Source organism: Oncorhynchus clarkii, unplaced genomic scaffold, assembly GCF_045791955.1.
Source record: "Oncorhynchus clarkii lewisi isolate Uvic-CL-2024 unplaced genomic scaffold, UVic_Ocla_1.0 unplaced_contig_3130_pilon_pilon, whole genome shotgun sequence".
Taxonomy (NCBI): Eukaryota; Metazoa; Chordata; class Actinopteri; order Salmoniformes; family Salmonidae; genus Oncorhynchus; species Oncorhynchus clarkii.
The window spans coordinates 124382-140792 of NW_027261144.1; positions in this window are offsets into that span (position 1 = coordinate 124382).

Genomic DNA, 16411 nt, shown 5'->3' on the forward strand with positions numbered 1-16411 from the left:
AATACGTTTGCTAATGTGGATGATTGTTAATTGACGGCTACGACAGTCAGACTGGTAGTAGTAGTTTTTAAAGGGCAACTGTGGTGCACATCAATGTTGTAACTAGTATAGTACTGTATACACTGAGTGTACAAAACATTAGGAACACCTTCCTGATATTGAGTCGCACCCTCTTTTGCTCTAAGAACAGTCTCAATTTGTCGGGGTCATGAACTCTACAAGGTGTTGAAAGGGTTCCACAGGGATGCTGGCCCATGTTGACTCTACAAGGTGTTGAAAGTGTTCCACAGGGATGCTGGCCCATGTTGACTCTACAAGGTGTTGAAAGTGTTCCACAGGGATGCTGGCCCATGTTGACTCTACAAGGTGTTGAAAGTGTTCCACAGGGATGCTGGCCCATGTTGACTCTACAAGGTGTTGAAAGCGTTCCACAGGGATGCTGGCCCATGTTGACTCTACAAGGTGTTGAAAGGGTTCCACAGGGATGCTGGCCCATGTTGACTCTACAAGGTGTTGAAAGCGTTCCACAGGGATGCTGGCCCATGTTGACTCTACAAGGTGTTGAAAGCGTTCCACAGGGATGCTGGCCCATGTTGACTCTACAAGGTGTTGAAAGTGTTCCACAGAGATGCTGGCCCATGTTAACTCTACAAGGTGTTGAAAGTGTTCCACAGGGATGCTGGCCCATGTTGACTACAAGGTGTTGAAAGGGTTCCACAGGGATGCTGGCCCATGTTGACTCTACAAGGTGTTGAAAGCGTTCCACAGGGATGCTGGCCCATGTTGACTCTACAAGGTGTTGAAAGCGTTCCACAGGGATGCTGGCCCATGTTGACTCTACAAGGTGTTGAAAGCGTTCCACAGGGATGCTGGCCCATGTTGACTCTACAAGGTGTTGAAAGTGTTCCACAGGGATGCTGGCCCATGTTGACTCTACAAGGTGTTGAAAGTGTTCCACAGGGATGCTGGCCCATGTTGACAGCGTTCCACAGGGATGCTGGCCCATGTTGACTCTACAAGGTGTTGAAAGCATTCCACAGGGATGCTGGCCCATGTTGACTCTACAAGGTGTTGAAAGCGTTCCACAGGGATGCTGGCCCATGTTGACTCTACAAGGTGTTGAAAGGGTTCCACAGGGATGCTGGCCCATGTTGACAGCATTCCACAGGGATGCTGGCCCATGTTGACTCTACAAGGTGTTAAAAGCGTTCCACAGGGATGCTGGCCCATGTCGACTCTACAAGGTGTTGAAAGCGTTCCACAGGGATGCTGGCCCATGTTGACTCTACAAGGTGTTGAAAGGGTTCCACAGGGTTCCACATCAATAAGGGATCATATCTTTCACCTGGATTCACCTGGTCAGTCTATGTCATGGAAAGAGCAGGTGTTCCTAATGTTTTGTCCACTCAGTGTCTATCCTCTCCTCTACAAGTTTGCCCATCTATCTGTGGTTATTCCATGTTTAGTATATTTACAAAAAATACACTTATATAGATAGTTTAGTATTTAACTCCAACATGGACTCAAGCACACCTGTTGTTGTCTTTAGTGTGATTGCCACCAGGTGTGTTGTGAAGCCGGCAGAGTTTGACGTGGCCAGGAACGTTCTAGATCTGATCAACGCTCAGACCCTGGCCTGGTACAGTAACCTATAGTCCTACCCTCTCTGCCGCTCTAGTAACCTATATCTCTACCCTCTCTGCTTCTCTAGTAACCTATATCTCTACCCTCTCTGCCTCTCTAGTAACCTATATCTATATAATCGATTAGCATGCCCACCATTTTCATCAGTTAAACATGACAAACTGAACACAGTATGTATGCATTAACGTATCATGATACAATATTATAGTGAGGCAACATATGAGGTGTGAATGGCAAACATTTCACAGCAAAATGGATGTACATTTTTTCTCTACAGCAAAAAAAACAACAATTTTTTCAAAATATATTAGAATAGCAGACTGATCACATGACCAATATCTGAGCTCTGATTGGAGTAGTCCTAAAATTGCACACTAAGTGGCGCAGCTGATAAAAATTCCCCATGCTGGCAACATTGCTTGGCAATATTGGCAAAAAAAATGCTAGTGTATCATTAGCTTGAGACTGTCTTAATGTTGCTCTGCCTGCCTGTCTGTCTGTCTGCCGGTCTGTCTGCCTGTCGGTCTGTCTGCCTGTCTGTCTATCTGTCTGCCTGTCCGTCTGTCTCTCTCTGTCTCTCTCCCTCTCCAGGATAGGGGTGTACTTCTCTCCTCTCCTCCCTGTCGTTCAGCTCATCAAACTCTTCCTAATCTTCCACCTAAAGAAGGTAGAGCCCTGGAGAAAAGCAGTGCACTAATAGTGAACACTAGGGTTCCATTGTAATACTAGGGTTCCATTGTAATACTAGGGTTCCATTGTAATACTAGGGTTCCATTGTAATACTAGGGTTCCATTCTAATACTAGGGTTCCATTGTAATACTAGGGTTCCATTCTAATACTAGGGTTCCATTGTAATACTAGGGTTCCATTCTAATACTAGGGTTCCATTCTAATACTTGGGTTCCATTCTAATACTAGGGTTCCATTGTGATACTAGGGTTCCATTCTAATACTTGGGTTCCATTCTAATACTAGGGTTCCATTGTGATACTAGGGTTCCATTCTAATACTTGGGTTCGATTGTAATACTAGGGTTCCATTGTGATACTAGGGTTCCATTCTAATACTTGGGTTCGATTGTAATACTAGAGTTGCATTCTAATACTAGGTTTCCATTGTAATACTAGGGTTCCATTCTAATAATAGGGTTCTGTTGTAATACTAGGGTTCCATTGTGATACTAGGGTTCCATTCTAATACTAGGGTTCCATTGTGATACTAGGGTTCCATTGTGATACTAGGGTTCCATTGTGATACTAGGGTTCCATTGTAATACTAGGGTTCCATTGTGATACTAGGGTTCCATTGTGATACTAGGGTTCCATTGTAATACTAGGGTTCCATTGTAATACTAGGGTTCCATTGTAATACTAGGGTTCCATTGTGATACTAGGGTTCCATTGTGATACTAGGGTTCCATTCTAATACTAGGGTTCCATTGTGATACTAGGGTTCCATTGTGATACTAGGGTTCCATTCTAATACTAGGGTTCCGTTGTAATACTAGGGTTCCATTTGAGATGTAGACTCAGACTCCCCCCCCCCCTCTCTTTCTCCCCCCTCCTCCCTCTCTCCCTACCTCTCTTTCTCCCCCCTCCCTCTCTATCTCTCTCCCCCCTCTCTCCACCCTCCTCCCTCCCTACCTCTCTTTCTCCCCCCTCCCTCTCTACCTCTCTCCCCCTCTCTCCACCCTCCTCCCTCCCTACCTCTCTCCCCCCTCTCTCCACCCTCCCTCCCTCCCCCCTCCTTACCTCTCTCCCCCTCTCTCCACCCTCCCTCCCCCCTCCTCCCTCCCTACCTCTCTCCTAGACCAGTATAAGGAGCTGCCATCCTCCCAGCTCCTGGAGTAGGGTGGGTCAGATGCAGACCCTCTTCATCTCCCTCCTCTTCCTCCCCTGTTACCTGGGGACTCTGGCCCTGCTGGCATACACTCTCTGGAGGTACACACACACACACACTCACAATCAATACAATGTTTTTTATAAAGCCCTTTTTACATCAGCAGAGTGCTTCTACAGAAAACCCAGCCTAAAACCCCAAACAGCAAGCAATGCAGATGTAGAAGCACGGGGGCTAGGAAAAACTCCCTAGAAAGGCAGGAACCTGGGTAGAAACCTAGAGAGGAACCAGGCTCTGAGGGGTGGCCAGTCCTCTTCTGGCTGTGCCGGTTGGAGAGGAACCAGGCTCTGAGGGGTGGCCAGTCCTCTTCTGGCTGTGCCGGGTGAAGATTATAACAGAACATGGCCATGAAGGCCAGATCGTTCTTCAAGCTGTTCAAATGTTCATAGATGACCAGCAGCAGGAATCGTCAGGCTCGGTAGCTCTGAGGCCTGGGCCCAGGTCCTCCGGGAGGGGAGACATAGAATGCCTAACAAGCAAAAAGGCAGTAACTGCTCATTTGGTTGAAAATGAGTTAATGTGATTTTTTGCTACATTAAATACATGCTTCATCATGTGGACAAGTATCCTGCCTCTATTGTATTGTGTTTTGTAGAAAATTGGGGTTATGTTAGCAGTAACAGCATAAAGGTGCTGTGAAACCAAGGTGAATCAAAGCTGTTCCACGCTATGAGCAGGTACTGCCTTTTTGCTTGGTAGGGCAGTATACTCTGCTTTGTCTCGGGGTAGTAAGTTGATGGTCTGTTGATATCCCTTTGGTGGTGTGGGGGCTGTGCTTTGGCAAAGTAGGTGGGGCTATATCCTACCTGGTTGGCCCCGTCCAAGGGTAACCACGACCCTCCCCTGTCTCAGTCTCCAGTATCTATTCTGTAATAGTCTATGTGCCGGGGGGCTAGGGTCAGTCTGTCCTATCTGGTGTAATTCTCCTGTCTTATCTGGTGTCCTGTGTGATGGTAGGGCAGTATAGTCCACAAAGATCTCCCCCGCCACAGGAGTCCCAGAGGGCGCAAAACTGGACAGGAAAGACCCCGTCAGGGACTCAACCCACTCACGTGGAGTACAGCGTGGCATGACGGGATGCACCCTCCTAGGGAGGGCATGGGAGAGTGAGAGCGAGCCAGTGACTCAGCCTCCGTAATCGGGTCAGAGACAGAGGAACTCAGTGGAGTGAGGGGAGCCGGACAAGGCGGAAAACGCAAGGATGGTTGGTCACTCCAGTGCCTTGCCGTTCACCTTCAAACCCCCTGGGCCAGACTACACTCAATCAAAGAACCTACTGAAGAGATGAGTCTTCAGTAAAGACTTAAAAGGTCGAGATCGAGTCTTCATCTCTCACATGGATAGGCAGACCATTCCATAAAAATGTTGCTCTATAGGAGAAAGCCCTTGCTTCCAGCTGTTTGCTTAGGAATTCTAGGGGCAATAAGGAGTCCTGCGTCTTGTGACCGTAGCGTACATGTAGATACAGTATGTACCACAGGACTAACTCTGAGAGATGGGTAGGAGCAAGTCCTGTAATTCTTTGTAGGTTATCAGTAAAACCGTGAAATCAGCCCTAGCCTTAACAGGAAGCCAGTGTAGAGAGTCTAGCACTGGTGTAATATGATTGGTGTGATATGATGTAATATGTCAAGACTCTAGCAGCCGTGTTTAGTGCTAGCTGAAGCTAGTCTAGTTTTGAAGTGACAAAAGCATGGATTAGCTTTTCTGCAAGATGGGAAAAAAACGTTTTATCTGTTCGTCAAAGGAGAGATCAGGGTCCAGAGTAACGCCGAGGTCCTTCACAGTTTTATTTAAGACGACTGTACAACCATCAAGATTTGTCATTGTCAGATTCAACAGAAGATCTCTTTGTTTCTTGGGACCTAGAACTAGCATCACTGTTTTGTCAAAGATTAAAAGCACCAAAATTGCCGCCATCCACTTCCTTATGTCTGAAGCACGGGCTTTGGGGTTGTCAATTTTTAGTGCTTCACCATGTTTCATTGAAATCTATAGCTGTGCGTTGTCCACATAGCAGTGAAAGTTGACATTGTGTTTCCGTTATGACATCACCAAGAGGTAGCACATATAGTGAAAACAATAGTGGTCCTAGAACGGAACCTTGGGGAACACCAAACGTCCGAAGACAAACCATCCACCGAGACGAACTGATATCTTTCTGACAGATAAGAACTTGCGCGTGTGGACCATTTATGGTTTCCAATCTCCCCCCCCCCCCCCAAAAAAAATGTGCTGATTGATGTTGTCGAAAGCGGCACTAAGGTCTAGGAGCACGAGGACAGACGATGAGGCTCGGTCTGACGCCATTTAATAGGTAATTTACAACCTTCATACGTTTGGTCTCAGTACTATGGTGGGGTCTAAAACCAGACTGGGAGCTGCCATGATTTGTTTTCAGGACGGCGGTGAGTTGCTGAGAAACTGCTTTTTCTAACGTTTTTGACAGGAACACGAGATTAGACATAGACTGATAGTTTATTTTCATTTATCAGGTCAAGGTTTGGCTTTTTCAGAAGACGTGTTATTACTGCCACTTTCAGTGAGTTTGGGACACATCTGGAGGATAGGGAGACGTTTATTATGTTGAACATAGGAGGGCCAAGCACAGGAAGTACAGTGAGCTCCCAAAGTATTGGGACAGCGACCATTTTGTTTGTTGTTGTGGCTCTGTACTCCACTTTGGATTTGAAATTATACAATGACTATGAGGTTAAAGTGCAGACTGTCAGCTTTAATTTGAGGGTATTGTCATCCATATTGGGTGAACCGTTTAGATATTACAGCACTTCTTGTACATAGTCCTCACATTTTAGAGGACCAAAAGTATTGGGACAAATTCACTTATATGTGTCTTAAAGTAGTTTAAAGTTTAGTATTTAGTCCCATATTTCTAGCAAACAGTGACTACATCAAGCTTGTGACTCTATAAACTGGTTGGATGCATTTGCTGTTTGTTTTGGTTGTTTCAGATTATTTGGTGCCCAATAGAAATGAATGGTAAATAATGTATTGTGTCATTTTTATTGTAAATAAGAATAGATGTTTTTAAACACTTCTACATTAATGTGGATGCTACCGTGAATGAATCGTGAATGAATGAATGAATCTTGAATGATGATGAGTGAGAAAGTTAGACGCTCAAATCACACCCCCAGGACATGTTAACCACTCACCATTACAATAACAGGGTTAGCATTTTTTTTTTTGTGGGGGGGGGGGGATGATATCTGTGCATCTGTAACTTTCTCACACAGACTGTAGACCGGTGTATAGACACACTCTAACCCTACCTGTCCTGTCTCGGTCCCCAGTCTCCCTCCCTCTAGTGTGTGTGGTCCGTTCCAGGACCAGGGCTGGGTGATGCAGACTGTAGACACACACTAACCCTACCTGTCCTGTCTCTGTCCCCAGTCTCCCTCCCTCTAGTGTGTGTGGTCCGTTCCAGGACCAGGGCTGGGTGATGCAGCCTGTAGACCAGTAGATAGACACACACTAACCCTACCTGTCCTGTCTCAGTCCCCAGTCTCCCTCCCTCTAGTGTGTGTGGTCCGTTCCAGGACCAGGGCTGGGTGATGCAGACTGTAGACACACACTAACCCTACCTGTCCTGTCTCGGTCCCCAGTCTCCCTCCCTCTAGTGTGTGTGGTCCGTTCCAGGACCAGGGCTGGGTGATGCAGACTGTAGACACACACTAACCCTACCTGTCCTGTCTCTGTCCCCAGTCTGCCTCCCTCTCGTGTGTGTGGTCCGTTCCAGGTTCAGGGCTGGGTGATGCAGACTGTAGACCAGTAGATAGACACACACTAACCCTACCTGTCCTGTCTCAGTCCCCAGTCTCCCTCCCTTTAGTGTGTGTGGTCCGTTCCAGGACCAGGGCTGGGTGATGCAGACTGTAGACACACTCTAACCCTACCTGTCCTGTCTCGGTCCCCAGTCTCCCTCCCTCTAAGTGTGTGTGGTCTGTTTCAGGGCTGGGTGATGCAGACTGTAGACACACACTAACCCTACCTGTCCTGTCTCTGTCCCCAGTCTCCCTCCCTCTAGTGTGTGTGGTCCGTTCCAGGACCAGGGCTGGGTGATGCAGACTGTAGACACACACTAACCCTACCTGTCCTGTCTCGGTCCCCAGTCTCCCTCCCTCTAGTGTGTGTGGTCCGTTCCAGGGCCAGGACTGGGTGATGCAGACTGTAGATCAGTGGCTAGCCTCCCTTCAGGCCTCTCAACCCCACTCTGCCTGGCTAGCTTGGATCATCAGCGTTATACTACACAGTCAAGTCTTCTACTGCCTCCTAACACTCATAGTACTGTGAGTAGCTGTGTACACACACATAAACACACACACACACTTCTCCTATGTCCAGTCCTGGTACAGTATGTTACTGTGTGTCTAACGGTTTTATCCTCCCATGAAATAAAGAACAGAAGCTAAGGCTACTAGCTCTGACTGATGTACTGACAATGACCATGTGGTTGCTATAGCTAGCCTAGCTCCTAGCTATCTGATAACTAGTCTATTGAGGGATAATGTACTATGACAGTGTGGTTACTATAGCTAGCCTAGCTCCTAGCTATCTGATAACTACTCTATTGAGGGATAATGTACTATGACAGTGTGGTTGCTATAGCTAGCCTAGCTCCTAGCTATCTGATAACTAGTCTATTGAGGGATAATGTACTATGACAGTGTGGTTACTATGGCTAGCCTAGCTCCTAGCTATCTGATAACTAGTCTATTGAGGGATAATGTACTATGACCGTGTGGTTGCTATAGCTAGCCTAGCTCCTAGCTATCTGATAACTACTCTATTGAGGGATAATGTACTATGACAGTGTGGTTACTATAGCTAGCCTAGCTCCTAGCTATCTGATAACTACTCTATTGAGGGATAATGTACTATGACAGTGTGGTTACTATAGCTAGCCTAGCTCCTAGCTATCTGATAACTACTCTATTGAGGGATAATGTACTATGACAGTGTGGTTGCTATAGCTAGCCTAGCTCCTAGCTATCTGATAACTAGTCTATTGAGGGATAATGTACTATGACAGTGTGGTTGCTATAGCTAGCTAGCTCCTAGCTATCTGATAACTAGTCTATTGAGGGATAATGTACTATGACAGTGTGGTTGCTATAGCTAGCCTAGCTCCTAGCTATCTGATAACTACTCTATTGAGGGATAATGTACTATGACAGTGTGGTTACTATAGCTAGCCTAGCTCCTAGCTATGTTAAGATGGATTCTCTGACTGTCGCTCTGAATAAGAACGTCTGGTAAATGACTAAAATATAAAAATGTGCCTTTACTTCCTGTAGGGTGGTGATGTACTTCCTGTGGCAGGTGACTCAGGGTCGTAAACGTCTCATCATGTCTCTTCCTGTAGGGTGGTGATGTATTTCCTGTGGCAGGTGACTCAGGGTCGTAAACGTCTCATCATGTCTCTACGGGAACAGATCGTCAACGTGAGGCTCTCCTACACATACATACACTAAAGCACACACACACACCTACACAAACACACACTCACCTCTCTCTCTCTCTCTCTCTCTGTGGTGTTAGGAGGGGAAGGACAAGGCCTTTCTCCTCAGGAGGTTACAGTGTCTACAGAGACAGGGAGCAGGCAGACCTAGACCACAGGTTAGTACTATAACCCCATAGGACTCTGGTCTAAAGTAGTGCACTGTAAAGGGATCAGGGTGCCATTTATGATGCACTCTTGTTGTAGATAAGATGACAGACAGACAGACAGACAGACAGACAGACAGACAGACAGACAGACAGACAGACAGACAGATGTAGATATGAAGACCGTCTGTTTCCCCTATAGGTGCACTTCGAGGAGGAGAGACCGACCAGGCCAGAGTCAGGGCAGCTTAGAGAAGAAGCACGCCCTCCTCCCTCCTTCCAACACCCATCCCACCCCATGGAGGCCCCCTCCGTGTTCACTCGGCCTCCCTGGGACAGCTCCCCCAGGCTAGGTAGAGCCCAGCCCCCCAGCCCCCGTGTTGGAGCCAGCCCCAGAGGCAGCCCTGGTCGCGGCCGGACCCCAGCCAGCAGGCAGGCGTGCTGGGTAGAGGAGGAGCGACCAGCCCCTCCCCTTCCAGATCCACTGTGGCCAGTCAGGGGTAGAGGATGGCTTCAGGGAAGGCCCCACGGGGGGCCCAGATTGGAGCCGCTGCCTGCCCGCGAGGTACCCGTCCTGCCTGGGTCGGTGCCTGAGAGCGCCCCCCCTCCCCCACGGAGACCAGGGTCCAGCAGAGCAGAGGTGAACCAGGGACAACATCAGTCCTAGCTAGACTCAGAGAGAGGATAGGATCCCACATCAACTGTCGGGCTCAGACATGGTCTGCTTCCAAAATGCCTATTCCAAAGGACTCAGGTCAAATGTAGTGCACTATGTAGGGAATAGGGTGCCATAGAGCTCTGGTCTAAAGTAGAGCACTATGTAGGGAATAGGGTGTTGTCCCAGAAGAAGATTTAAGTGTTAGTTAGTTGAGATAAAGGTAGGTGATCTTTATGTTGATATGTTGATATGCTGAGTTATGTTGATATGCTGAGTTATGTTGATATGTTGAGTTATGTTGATATGTTGAGTTATGTTGATATGTTGAGTTATGTTGAGTTATGTTGATATGTTGAGTTATGTTGATATGCTGAGTTATGTTGATATGTTGAGTTATGTTGAGTTATGTTGATATGTTGAGATGTTGAGTTATGTTGATATGTTGAGTTATGTTGATATGTTGAGTTATGTTGATATGTTGAGTTATGTTGATATGTTGAGATGTTGAGATGTTGAGTTATGTTGATATGTTGAGTTATGTTGAGATGTTGAGTTATGTTGAGATGTTGAGTAATGTTGATATGTTGAGTTATGTTGAGATGTTGAGTTATGTTGATATGTTGAGTTATGTTGATATGTTGATATGTTGAGTTATGTTGATATGTTGAGTTATGTTGATATGCTGAGTTATGTTGATATGTTGAGTTATGTTGATATGTTGAGTTATGTTGATATGTTGAGTTATGTTGATATGTTGAGTTATGTTTATATGTTGAGTTATGTTGATATGTTGATATGTTGAGTTATGTTGATATGTTGAGTTATGTTGATATGCTGAGTTATGTTGATATGTTGAGTTATGTTGATATGTTGAGTTATGTTGAGTTATGTTGATATGTTGAGTTATGTTGAGATGTTGAGTTATGTTGATATGTTGATATGCTGATATGTTGATATGCTGAGTTATGTTGAGATGTTGAGTTATGTTGAGATGTTGAGTTATGTTGAGATGTTGAGTTATGTTGAGATGTTGAGTTATGTTGAGATGTTGAGTTATGTTGATATGTTGAGTTATGTTGATATGTTGAGTTATGTTGAGATGTTGAGATGTTGAGATGTTGAGTTATGTTGAGATGTTGAGATGTTGATATGTTGAGATGTTGATATGTTGATATGTTGAGATGTTGATATGTTGAGATATGTTGACAGGGTGTTGATTCTTTTTGATATTCTAATAAGTCTTGTTCTGTATTGATTTTGAATTAAATTCTTTGTCATCTGTAAATAACATGTTTCAGTCAGTCAGTGGCCGTGTCTGAAATCTGGCGTGCCTACTACCAGGGTAGTATTGCTGCTGGAGGACTGGCGTGCCTACTACCAGGGTAGTATTGCTGCTGGAGGACTGGCGTGCCTACTACCAGAGTAGTATTGCTGCTGGAGGACTGGCGTGCCTACCACCAGGGTAGTATTGCTGCTGGAGGACTGGCGTGCCTACCACCAGGGTATATTGCTGCTGGAGGACTGGCGTGCCTACCACCAGGGTAGTATTGCTGCTGGAGGACTGGCGTGCCTACTACCAGGGTAGTATTGCTGCTGGAGGACTGCCGTGCCTACTACCAGGGTAGTATTGCTGCTGGAGGACTTGCGTGCTTACTACCAGGGTAGTATTGCTGCTGGAGGACTGGCGTGCCTACTACCAGGGTAGTATTGCTGCTGGAGGACTGGCGTGCCTACTACCAGAGTAGTATTGCTGCTGGAGGACTGGCGTGCCTACTACCAGGGTAGTATTGCTGCTGGAGGACTGGCGTGCCTACCACCAGGGTAGTATTGCTGCTGGAGGACTGGCGTGCCTACTACCAGGGTAGTATTGCTGCTGGAGGACTGGCGTGCCTACCACCAGGGTAGTATTGCTGCTGGAGGACTGGCGTGCCTACCACCAGGGTATATTGCTGCTGGAGGACTGGCGTGCCTACTACCAGGGTAGTATTGCTGCTGGAGGACTGGCGTGCCTACCACCAGGGTAGTATTGCTGCTGGAGGACTGGCGTGCCTACCACCAGGGTATATTGCTGCTGGAGGACTGGCGTGCCTACCACCAGGGTAGTATTGCTGCTGGAGGACTGCCGTGCCTACTACCAGGGTAGTATTGCTGCTGGAGGACTGGCGTGTCTACTACCAGGGTAGTATTGCTGCTGGAGGACTGGCGTGCCTACTACCAGGGTAGTATTGCTGCTGGAGGACTGGCGTGCCTACTACCAGAGTAGTATTGCTGCTGGAGGACTGGCGTGCCTACTACCAGGGTAGTATTGCTGCTGGAGGACTGGCGTGCCTACTACCAGGGTAGTAATTGCTGCTGGAGGACTGGCGTGCCTACTACCAGGGTAGTATTGCTGCTGGAGGACTGGCGTGCCTACTACCAGAGTAGTATTGCTGCTGGAGGACTGCCGTGCCTACTACCAGGGTAGTATTGCTGCTGGAGGACTGGCGTGTCTACTACCAGGGTAGTATTGCTGCTGGAGGACTGGCGTGCCTACTACCAGGGTAGTATTGCTGCTGGAGGACTGGCGTGCCTACTACCAGAGTAGTATTGCTGCTGGAGGACTGGCGTGCCTACTACCAGAGTAGTATTGCTGCTGGAGGACTGGCGTGCCTACTACCAGAGTAGTATTGCTGCTGGAGGACTGGCGTGCCTACTACCAGGGTATATTGCTGCTGGAGGACTGGCGTTACATGAAAAATGATAGAATGACCAACCAAATACATATGTAGCAGCCAAGAGGCATGGTGGTTTCTTCTCTGTCTTCTCTCTGTTGGTGGATAGAATGATGAAGACCTATATGATACAGCCTCCTACAGGAAGGTAAATGGTGGTTTCTACCCTCTTCTCTCTGTTGGTGGATAGAATGATGAAGACCTATATGATACAGCCTCCTACAGGAAGGTAAATGGTGGTTTCTACCCTATTCTCTCTGTTGGTGGATAGAATGATGAAGACCTATATGATACAGCCTCCTACAGGAAGGTAAATGGTGGTTTCTACCCTCTTCTCTCTGTTGGTGGATAGAATGATGAAGACCTATAGTATACAGCCTCCTACAGGAAGGTAAATGGTGGTTTCTACCCTCTTCTCTCTGTTGGTGGATAGAATGATGAAGACCTATAGTATACAGCCTCCTACAGGAAGGTAAATGGTGGTTTCCTATAGGTTGTTTCCACTGCAGAGGTCCGTCAGAGGCTTGACCACTTTGGCCAATCAGAACATTGATTAAAAAAAATCTGCTGTTTTGCCGCATGGACCTTATCATCACACCAATGAGATCGAGGATCCAAATTCACCGTGTGTCTGCCTTGACTTATCATCACACCAATGAGATCGAGGATCCAAATTCACCGTGTGTGTGCCTTGACTTATCATCACACCAATGAGATCGAGGATCCAAATTCACCGTGTGTCTGCCTTGACTTATCATCACACCAATGAGATCGAGGATCCAAATTCACCGTGTGTCTGCCTTGACTTATCATCACACCGATGAGATCGAGGATCCAAATTCACCGTGTGTCTGCCTTGACTTATCATGACACCAATCAGATCGAGGATCCAAATTCACCGTGTGTCTGCCTTGACTTATCATCACACCAATGAGATCGAGGATCCAAATTCACCTTGTGCCTGCCTTGACTTATCATCACACCAATGAGATCGAGGATCCAAATTCACCGTGTGTCTGCCTTGACTTATCATCACACCAATGAGATCGAGGATCCAAATTCACTGTGTGTCTGCCTTGACTTATCATCACACCAATGAGATCGAGGATCCATATTCACCGTGTCTGCCTTGACTTATCATCACACCAATGAGATCGAGGATCCAAATTTACCGCGTGTCTGCCTTGACTTATCATCACACCAATGAGATCGAGGATCCAAATTCACCGTGTGTCTGCCTTGACTTATCATCACACCAATGAGATCGAGGATCCAAATTCACCGTGTCTGCCTTGACTTATCATCACACCAATGAGATCGAGGATCCAAATTCACCGTGTGTCTGCCTTGACTTATCATCACACCAATGAGATCGAGGATCCAAATTCACCGTGTCTGCCTTGACTTATCATCACACCAATGAGATCGAGGATCCAAATTCACCGTGTGTCTGCCTTGACTTATCATCACACCAATGAGATCGAGGATCCAAATTCACAGTGTGTCTGCCTTGACTTATCATCACACCAATGAGATCGAGGATCCAAATTCACTGTGTGTCTGCCTTGACTTATCATCACACCAATGAGATCGAGGATCCAAATTCACCATGTGTCTGCCTTGACTTATCATCACACCAATGAGATCGAGGATCCAAATTCACCGTGTGTCTGCCTTGACTTATCATCACACCAATGAGATCGAGGATCCAAATTCACTGTGTGTCTGCCTTGACTTATCATCACACCAATGAGATCGAGGATCCAAATTCACCGTGTGTCTGCCCTGATGTTCATAATACCCACAACAATATTTGACCAGTTGGTTACGGTGACACTTCTGCCAAGGACACACAACCCAGAGTGGCCACAGCAAAGCCCAGGGAGCCTGATCCTCTCTGGAAGTTGCTGTAGCCCTGCTTGGGATATTTAGCCAACACTAGAGCCTGTAGCCCTGCGTGGGATATTTAGCCAACACTAGAGCCTGTAGCCCTGTTTGGGATATTTAGCCAACACTAGAGCTTGGGATATTTAGCCAACACTAGAGCCTGTAGCCCTGCTTGGGATATTTAGCCAACACTAGAGCCTGTAGCCCTGTTTGGGATATTTAGCCAACACTAGAGCCTGTAGCCCTGTTTGGGATATTTAGCCAACACTAGAGCCTGTAGCCCTGTTTGGGATATTTAGCCAACACTGGCTATTGGTTGAGACGCAGGGCCCGTTCTAGCTTGGTATGTCAGGGGTGGGAAATTGGAAATGTGAATCGTGCCAAGTTGGAGGTAACAATGTGTTTAGGTTCTAGTTTGTTGAGATGCATGAATACGCCACACCAATAGCTTGATTTTTATGTCTGTTTTGAAACGAATTTCCTTCAGTTCTACTTTAGTAATGATGTATATTCATTACTTGGCCAATTAATTTGATAGCATGTATAATCTATGCAAATAAATTATATGAATTGATAGTCCACATCTGTCTTCTTTTATTCTGTAACAGGGTATATTGTAACAATGTATTCAAGTGAATCAAATCAAAGTCTATTTATGATATAGATACACAATACAATGAAATGCCTACTGGCAACTAAAGCTCTCCTCGCAAACAGTGCAATGATAGGAAGCTGTATTTTATTTATTTATTTATCCGTTATTTTACCAGGTAAGTTTGACTGAGAACACGTTCTCATTTACAGCAACGACCTGGGGAATAGTTACAGGGGAGAGGAGGAGGGGGATGAATGAGCCAATTGTAAACTGGGGATTATTAGGTGACCGTGATGATTTGAGGGCCAGATTGGGAATTTAGTCAGGTCACCGGGGTTAACACCCCTACTCTTACGATAAGTGCCATGGGATCTTTAATGACCTCAGAGAGTCAGGACACCCGTTTAATGTCCCATCCGAAAGACGGCACCCTACACAGGGCAGTGTCCCCAATCACTGCTCTGGGGCATTGATTGGGATATTGTTTTAGACCAGAGGAACTGGCCCTCCAACACCACTTCCAGCAGCATCTGGTCTCCCATCCAGGAACTGACCAGGGCCAACCCTGCTTAGCTTCAGAAGCAAGCCAGTGGTGGTATGCAGGGTGGTATGCTGCTGGCCATACGTATTTGTTTTTCCATTAGGCTGTAGCCTACTAATAGCTATACCATGTAGGCCTATTAGATTATATTGCAAATTATTGTTTGTTCCTGAATTGGCCAAATGGCTGAGCTATCCATCAGCTATCCTTCAGCTATCCTTCAGTTATCCTTCAGCTATCCTTCAGCTATCCTTCAGCCATCCTTCAGCTATCCTTCAGCCATCCTTCAGTTATCCGACAGCTATCCTTCAGCCAATCCCTCAGCTATCCTTCAGCCATCCTTCAGTTATCCGACAGCTGTCCTTCAGCCATCCTTCAGCTATCCTTCAGTCATCCTTCAGCCATCCTTCAGCCATCCTTCAGCCATCCTTCAGTCATCCTTCAGCCATCCTTCAGCTATCCTTCAGTTATCCTTCAGCTATCCTTCAGCCATCCTTCAGCCATCCTTCAGTTATCCGACAGCTGTCCTTCAGCCATCCTTCAGCTATCCTTCAGTTATCCTTCAGCCATCCTTCAGCCATCCTTCAGTCATCCTTCAGCCATCCTTCAGCCATCCTTCAGCCATCCTTCAGCTATCCTTCAGCCATCCTTCAGCTATCCTTCAGCACCACAAGTTGGTTCAACAACTTTAACATCATGGAGCTATTCTGGCGCTGTCCTTTCAGAACCAGGAAGGGCGCTCCAATCCTTTAAAATAACCCTCGTCGAGATCTGTTGCCTTCACCTATAATAGTCCTACTCATCATTTATTAATACGAATAGAAGAGGATCACTTCTCATGATCACG